Raw genomic sequence first — 9,091 nt, forward strand, 5'->3', positions numbered from 1 at the left:
CATTGTCAACCAGAAAGGAATCTTGGTTGACCCGGCCTAGATCGAGCTCGTGATGCATTGGGAGGTCCCGAGGACCGTGTCAGAGATTCGAATTTTCTTAGGGCTCGCAGGCTATTATCGGAGATTCAACTAGGATTTCTCTAAGATTATTGTGTTGTTGACCCGTTTGACAAAGAAGAGTGTGATCTTTCTTTGGGGGCCTGATCAGCAGTTGGCTTATGAGACTCTGAGGAAGAGATTCTGTGAGGCCCCGAATCTCGCGCTCCCTGAGGTTTTGGATGATTTTGTGGTTTACTGGAACACCTGTATTTTTGGGTTTGGGAGTTGTTCTTATACAAATGGGTAAATGATTGCGTACACTTCTAGGCAGTTGAAGCCTCATGAGGCGAATTAACCCACACATGATTTGGAATTGGGGGTCGTGGTTTTTGCCCTCAAGATCTAGAGACACTATTTGTATGGGGTTTGGTGTACTATCTATACCGACAATAAGAGTTTGAGGTACTTTATGGACCAGCCGAATCTAAACACGCGGTAACGGAAATGGATGGATGTTGTAAAGGATTACGATTGTGAGATCCTGTACCACCCTGGGAAGGCCAATGTGGTGGCTGATGCTTTAAGTCGCAAGACGGCGAGTACCCCTATCAGAGATGTTTTCCTGAGGATGGTTGTCACCTCATATTTGTTGGATTTGATCAACGAAGCTCAGGTTAAGGGTTTAAAAAGAGAGAATTGGAAGGACGAGTAGACCATCAGACTGATTTGCTTGTTTGTCAAGGAAACCCTAGGGTTATTGACTCAGTGGGATCGAGTTAGGGTCCCGGTATCAGGTGGGGTGAGGCGGACAGTTCTGGAAGAGGCATATAAGTCAAATTTTTCCATCCATCCGGGGGCCACAAAGATGTACAGAGATTTGGTATTGAGTTATTGGTGGCCCTGAATGAAAAGGGAGATAACTTGGTTTGTTGAGCAATACATGACTTGCAGGAAGGTTAAGGCCGAACATCAGAGACCCCACGGAAAGATGCATCCCTTGCCCATTCCTATGTGGAAATGGGAGGAGATCACCATGGATTTCATCACAAAATTGCCAAGGAAGGCACGTGGTGTTAATTCTATATGGGTCATCATGGACAGATTGACCATGAGTGCGCATTTCATTCTGATTGCCGAGAGCATATACACAAAGAAGTTAGTTGATATTTATGTCCAGGAGGTGGTAGTTCGACATGGGGTGCCAGTTTCGGTGATCTCGGACCGGGATGTTTGTTTCACCTCCAGGTTTTGGAGGAAGTTTCAATAGGAGTTGGGTACTCAGTTTCATTTTAGTACAACATACCACCCTCAGACTGATCAACAAAGCGAGCGGACACTCCAGAAGCTCAAGGATATGCTTTGGGTTTGTGTGTTGGATTTTGCAGGGAGTTGGGATACTTAACTTCCACTGGCCGAATTCTCCTACAACAACAGTTACCATTCTAGTATTGACCGACCACGATTTGAGATGTTGTATGGGTGACGGTGCAGGACCCTGGTTTGTTGGGGCGAGGTTTGTCATTGGGTCATGGGAAGCACCAAGGTGGTGCTTAAGACCACATAGTTGATTCAGCATGTGTGCAATAGGTTACGACTCGCGCAAATCCGACATAAGAGTTTTACCGACCGGCGGCGTTCAGATCTTGAGTTTCGGGTGGGAGACTTGGTGCCTCTAAAGGTGTCGCCCTGGAAAGGCATCATCTGATTCAAGAAGAGGGGAAAATTGTGCCCCATATTTATTGGACCTTACAAGGTTTCGCCCCGAGTGGGCAAGGTAGTATACCGACTGGATTTTTTGATTAGCTTAGTAAGATCCATAACACCTTCCATGTGTCGCATCTTCGGAAGTGTATGGCTAATGCATCCACAGTTGTTTCTCTGGATGATATTCAGGTTGATGAGCGCCTGAACTATGTGGAGACAATAGTGGCAATTTTAGATCGAAAGACGAAGGCTCTACGCAACAAGGAAGTGTCATTGGTTAAGGTCCAGTGGCACCATCAGAAGGGTTCCGAATGGACGTGGGAGCTGGAGGCCAAGATACGAGAACACTACCCATATTTATTTGCGGCAGCACACTTCAAGGGCGAAGTCTAGTTCAAGTCGGGGAGAGTTGTAACACCTAGTTTTCAGGTATTCGCTTTAGTCCGTGATGGCAATATTGTAAATTCAAATACCTTTGTCGTATGCAGGGCGTACTCTGGAGCTCTTTAGTACGCTAAGCATACGTTGGTACATGACGTACGTAGCCTGAGTGCAAATCCTAAATTTTAGGGTTTGGACCCTATTTACACTCATCTATGGCCTCAAGCACGTCATTACCTTCAACCTCCCTCCTCATCTCAAAAACCCTTAGAGTGTTTGTGATTTATGAAGCTTGTTGGGCGATTTTGGTGCCTTTTTGAAGCTCTTGGAGTGGAAGGAAGAACATTAAAGTGGTAGTGTTGCACTCGAGGATTTAGATCCAACATTTATTCCCCCTTGTGCACCTTGTGGACGTAAAAATTTTCAAACTTGATGATAGAATCTCTTGGACCTAGTTTTACTCAAGTTGTTACCTTTTTGGTCCCAAACTCAGCCTTTGTGAGTAGGAGGTACTCCAAGGCATTTGAGTTGTCCTTTCAGATGTTTTTAGGGGTGTTAAGTCATAAAGTTGGGTTCTTGGTCACTAGTTTTCCCCTGTACAGGTGCTAGATGGTCTTAATGGGTTAAATGGCTACGGTTTTTGGTTTTAAGGACTTAATAGGCATGCTAGGCTATAAAGTTGGGTTTTAGTCCTAAGCCACGTACATCTTATATGACCTACCAACATACCCTCTTGGCTTTAATATTGTGACGTCATAAAATTAGGGTTTTAGTCCTAAGCCACGTACGCCCCACGTACGTGGTGCGTGCTCGCGACTACCCTTCCCCCAGTATGCTAATCGTACGCATATGTACGCCTAGCGTACATAGGGCCTTTTAGCAAAAAAAATTCCTTCAAGGGGGAAAAGTAATTACCTCAACTTTGATCGCTACAAATCTCCCCCACTTAGATTAGACTTCATCCTCGAAGTCTGCTGATGTGACTAGATCTCGATAGTGAGCTCTCATCTTGTCCTCCAGCTCCCAAGTCCATTCGGAGCCTCTCTTGTGCTTCCATTGCACCTTTACTAGCTTCAACATATTGTATTGTAGAGCTTTTGTTTTTCATTCAAAACTACAATGGACTTCTCAACATAGTTCAGGCTCTCTTCCACCTGAATATCATCCAATGAAATAACCGCAGCCTCATCGGATACACACTTCTGCAGTTCAGACACATAGAAGGTATTATGGATCTGACCGAGCTCATCCAGATAATCCAACCACTAAGCAACCATGCCAACTCGGGCATAAATCCTGAATAGACCAATGAATCGGGGCCCCAGCTTGCTCCTCTTCTGAAACTGAATGACACATTTCCAAGGTTACATGATATTGCCATATTTATACATATTTTTAGGCAATATTTAAGTACATTTTGATTAATAATTTGCTTATTTGTATAGATAAATGGTACTTATAAGGTTAAATTATATGGTGCAGCAAAAAAGAAGACATTTTGAAGTAAAGGGACTAAAAGCGTTGAAGATTGGAACTTTGGAGGATAAAGGATTGAAAGATAAAAAAAATCCAGAAAAACACGTTCTCACGACGTGAATCTTAAAGGCTCACGACGTGAGTTAGGACTTTCGAGAAGATAAACATCGCGAACTTAGAATCCTTGTCAAACACGGATAACAACGAGCCCACGACGTGAGACACATATGCTCACGACGTGAGTACGAATATTTCGAAAATTATTTATATCCTTGATCCATACGACTTTGAGGAGGTTGGCTGACTTAGAGAGGTTCCAGAAGTGGAAAATCAGAGAGTTTGAAGGCTAAGGAATTGGTTTGAACACCAAGGAAGAAGAAGTTCATAATTTGATTTTTACTTTGGTACTTTAAACATGTTTTTGATTATAACTTGTTTGTGTTCATTTGTTAGAATGAGTAGCTAAATCAAGCTGCTTCTATTAGCTAGATGAAGCTGGAACTCATGGTTTGATTAAATAGATTTAGACTTTTCTTGTTGGTTAATGTCTTGTGTTTGATTGATTACACCTAGCATGCTTAATTTGATAACTAGATTGCTTTAGATTCTTATTTTTTGTAGTTAGTGATCATTAATCTGCATGAATTTGATTACCTAGTAATTTAGTGAACATTAGATTATTAGAGCTAAGATCGAACCAATCTTAGATTAGCAATTGAATTATTGAACTTAGTTGTGCTAGAGAACTCACATTGTGATCATAATTTGTGTTTTTCAACTCAATCTTACATAGCTCCAATTCTATTTAATAATTGATTATGTGTTAAATTATTTGTGATTATACATAACTCTACATGAATTAATTGAATATTAGCAAATTTGGAATTGAATTACTAATAATGTTTTAATTGGTAACCAACATAATTGTCATAATTATTATTTAAAACCATTAAGGGAAAGTGAATTGAAACTAACAGATGTGTTTTTGTTAATTGATTGAATAATAGTTAAGGAATTAAGTTCATCTAAACTTGCAAAATTAGATAAAAACCATTACTTTGCTAGAAACTTAGGTTAACTTAATAGTAGTTAGATTAATTATTTAAATTTGTTCTCTGTGTTCGATCCCGACTTACTTAATCTACATTACAATCCGACTAGGTACACTGCCTAGGTGCATATTGGTTAGTTAAGTTAGTAGGGAAATAAATTTAAAACTAGTAGGTACTTTTGTGCACATCAAGGTATTGGCGCCGTTGTTGGGGAATGGCTTATTTGATTGTTGATTTATTTGCTATAGGTTAATCGATCCTTTTTGTGGGGTAAAACCTGCAAAAAGTTAATTTTCAGCTTAGTTTTTATTTTAGTACTAAACTAACGACGTGAGCCTTAAGCTCACGACGTGAGTTCAGTAGTTTTTCATTTTTGTTCGTTTTTCTTTTCTGTTTAGATTTTCTGCGACAACACGAGGTGGTGATCTTTACCACGTCGTGGTGACCAGTCAGTAGGTGATTTTTATTTAGTTTTTGTTCAGTTTTACGTTTTTAATTTTGTTTTTATTGCAGTTCATGACCTGAGGATCAAACACACGATTGGTACCACCGCTTGAAGATCCAGAGTCAGCCCTTCACAAGAAGACAGATAAGAACGAAGGAGTAAACCAAACATCAAAGAAGTCTCCTTTCAAATATCTAAAGTCAGTTTTTGGGAAGAAGAAAGGGAAGAACACGGGAGAGTCAAGTACATCTTCGAAGGATAAAAGCAAGGTTGAGAGCTTTGATCAAATACCTAGTCCGCAAGAATCCGAATACGAAACTAAAACAAAATTCGAATTAGGAAAAAGTGAACCCTAAAACGAGCCAGAAAACGAGATGGAAAACATTGCAGATATGTCCATGGGAGCATACAAAAAATGGATAAGAGACGATGCTGATCCTGGTTTGGTGCAGCCTACAATTCCCGCCATTACCGATTTCGAGTTGAAAGGACACATTCTTACTGCACTAAAGGATGTGCCATTTTCTGGAAAGGAGCACGAGGATGCTTACAAGCATTTAGATGAGGTCAACAACATTGCAGACTACTTCAATGTCTCAAATGTTCCTAGACAGACAATCTTGCCGCCAGTCACTTTTAAAGGGGCTGCAAAAGACTGGCTAAAGGCACTACCACCTGGTGCAATCACTACTTGGGCACAGATGGGCGAGCATTTTCTAGAACAATTCTGCCCACCATCCAAGATAGCTAAACTCAAGAAGGCAATAGCCAATTTTGAGCAACAATCGGGTGAGTTGCTTTATGAGGCATGGGAGCGCTATAAAGGATTACTAAGAAATTGCCCTCAAAATGACCTCAGTATACAACAAGAAGTGTCTATAATTTATGATGGAATAAATGTCATGACGAGGCAACTCCTTGACTCTGAAGGACCGCTTACAAAGAAAAATCCGAGAGAAGTGAAGGATTTGATAGAGGAGTTCTCAAAGCATTCTCGTGAGTACCATAACCCAAGACTTGATGGAACAAGGGGAATTGGTAGTGGAACATCAGAAGACATGGCTGCTGTGCTAGCAATGCTTAATACTATGGACCGGAGGATGACCCAAATGGATCAGTCAATACATGCCATTAGAGTAGGATGTGAAAGGTGCAATGGTCTACACTTGACCAAGGACTGCCACTTAGATGATAATGGGAATAAAAAGGCTCAAGCTTGCTATTCAAGTGGGGGATAAGTATGATGAAGACTGGAGAAAACCAAAGAAGGAGTGGTTACCGTACGATGAGTATAAGAAGAAAAAAGAAGAAAAATATAAGCAGACAGGCCGAGGCTTCTACCAAAAAGAACAACCACCAGCTGAAAAGAAAGTTGACCTAGAGAATATGTTAGCTCGTTTTATGGAGGCGTCACAGAAAAGACATGACGAGACAGATGCAACAATAAGAGATCAAAGATTGATGATGAAGGAACAACAAGTCATGATGAAAGAACAACAGGCTACGGTGATTGACCAGCAAGCTTCATTAAGAAATCATCAAGCATCGATCCAAAATCTCAAAGCTCAACTTGGTCAACTAACGACTTTCTTAAATGAAAAATTTTCTCCAGAATTTCTCGACAAGAAGACTCAATCACATGTCATGGTTATTGAAACAGAAGAAGAAGCTATTTCTGAGTTCTTAGAAGCTTTAGAAGTGGAGCCACAACAGTATGGACCAAGGGCGAAAAAGTCAAGGGTATTCCAATAAATACCCCTTTCCTTTATTCATTATCCAAAGTTCCCGACTACGCCAAGTTCTTACAAGAGTTGATAGATACTCGTCAGCATTTGAAGAAAAATTCCAAGGTAGTTCTTACAGAGCAGAGTTCAAGGGTTGTATTAGGAGTTACCAAAGAAGATGGGAGATCCTGGACGCCTCACTCTTCCGTGTGAATTTGAGAATAATTTGAAGATTTATGCTTTAGCCGATTCTAGGGCTAGCATTAATTTAATGCCTTTTTCATTTTATCAAAAGCTCAATATTCCGAAGTTGAAGGCTACAAGAATGACCATTCACATGACAAACCGTTCAGTGACACATCCTAGGGTAATTGTGGAAGACATGTTAGTAAAAATTAGGAAATTTGTTTTTTCAATTGACTTTGTGGTTATGGACATGAAAGAAGATCATGAAGTTCCAATCATCATGGGTCGCCATCTACTTAATACTGCTAGTGCCTTGGTTGATATTCGCGAATCCAAGCTTACCTTGAGAGTGGGAGATGATGAAGCTACTTTTGGAATAGAGGATAATTTCCAAGGAAGTGATGTTCAAGGTGAAGTTTTTAATATTGATAAATAAGAAGATGAACTTGAAGAATTGGAGAAGCTTATGGAAGAAGAATTGAAGACAATTCAACAAGTCAAACATACCAAACCAAGATCATCCGTTCCTTTGGTGTTTGAAGTAATTGCTTATACAAATCCAACTTCTTGGGTGAGTGAGGAAAACGAAGATTTATCAAGTGATGAGGACGAGGTTACTTCTAAGAAATCAAGTTCAGTTGTGGATGGAAAGATGATTTCCATGGAGCAAAGAAATGAAAATTTGTAAAATAAAGGGACCAAATGCAAGCTTGAAGTAAATGAACTGAAGGTTAAGAAAGAAAACTCCAAAAAGGCGTATCTTCGGCTCGTTCAAGCATATAAAAGGCGATGGAAGGAGCAAAAAATTCAAATGGTAATGGACACTCCGGACAATTCAACGTGAGGAGGCATGGAGTCCGGCTCATGACTCCAAGAAAAAGAAGCGCTTCTCGGGAGGCAACCCGAGCTCGGTTTGAAATTTTATTTCCGATTTTGCCTTTAGTTTAGTTTTTGCATTTTAAGTTTTTTTTAGGATAATTGATCATCTAATCATCTAATAATCTTATGAATGGTAAAAATCGAGTATGGGGGTTTCTAAAAAATTAAGTGGTAAAACGATTTAAGGTTTTTAATATAAATGATACTGTTTTTACAGTATGAAGCGAACTCACGACGTGAGCTATAATATGATATGGGTGGGACAGATTTTGCTCTCATATTTTTAGCCCAACATTTTTTAACCCAAATTATAATCAATTAAATGGCCCGAATAATTTAGCCCACTTTCGAACTCACGACGTGAGGTCTTAATACTCACGACGTGAGCAAGACAAAACTCGGGACCACTGGTTTAAAGAAATCAGAACAAAATTACCATCATTTTCTAATCCTACGAACGAAGACAACCCTCTGCTCCCCCCCACATACTCGATTTTGGCCAAATCCAACACAAATAATCTTTGTGCTTACGTAATCCTCCACTTAAGGTAAACAACTCTTATTTTTAGTGGTTAATGTTGACTAATTTGTTGATTTAAGGGTTAGGGTTTGTTTCATGTGTGAATGCCGAAAATAATACCCTAAATGTGCGATTCCTTTACTGCATGTTGCCTAAGTGTGCTTAGAAATGATTTATGAGTAAACCCCAACAAGATTTATGGCCTAATTCTCGTCTTGCCGTGACCGATTTTTCTGTGAAACACGAACTCACGACGTGAGCTTTTAAAACTCACGTCGTAAGTCCTGGGAATAAGCCTACTGCTTTTCTGTTAATTTGCCTAATATCTGGAACACTTTGTTTGGTTTTTCTTGTTTATTTTCTTTTTCAGACAAATGGCTTCCAGGAGTGCCAATGAACAATTTCAAGGGCATGTGTCATCCCGGCACGTATTGTACCGACTTCGCGTGGACATGCCTACCTCTGTGCTCACTCATTTCACAAACAAATTGGGGTGGCTATATAACAGGAAATTTGCTATTTCTCAAAGGATTTACTGGATACGGTTTGGCGAGATTGGGTTTATGGAGAGAATGGCTCTATTCTTGACAAAGCAATTTTTTGTGGATAATTTTTCTTTCACCTGTAATGGGTGGAGGAATTTATTCGCTATCAGTGAGCCGGTCTATCAAGAACTTTTTGTTGA

The 9,091-nt window shown here is 40.0% G+C and overlaps 1 non-coding gene across 1 annotated transcript; it reads right to left on the minus strand.

Annotated features, from left to right (window-relative positions):
* Window positions 1–5,846: 5,846 nt before the first annotated feature.
* Window positions 5,847–5,953, minus strand: LOC145141646 (small nucleolar RNA R71). The gene has a single exon (XR_013722840.1). It is a non-coding gene; the product is annotated as a small nucleolar RNA R71 (small nucleolar RNA).
* Between the last annotated feature and the right edge of the window lie 3,138 nt (window positions 5,954–9,091).

Source organism: Lactuca virosa, chromosome 9, assembly GCF_052849685.1.
Source record: "Lactuca virosa cultivar CGN04683 chromosome 9, Lactuca_virosa_CGN04683_v6, whole genome shotgun sequence".
Taxonomy (NCBI): domain Eukaryota; kingdom Viridiplantae; phylum Streptophyta; class Magnoliopsida; order Asterales; family Asteraceae; genus Lactuca; species Lactuca virosa.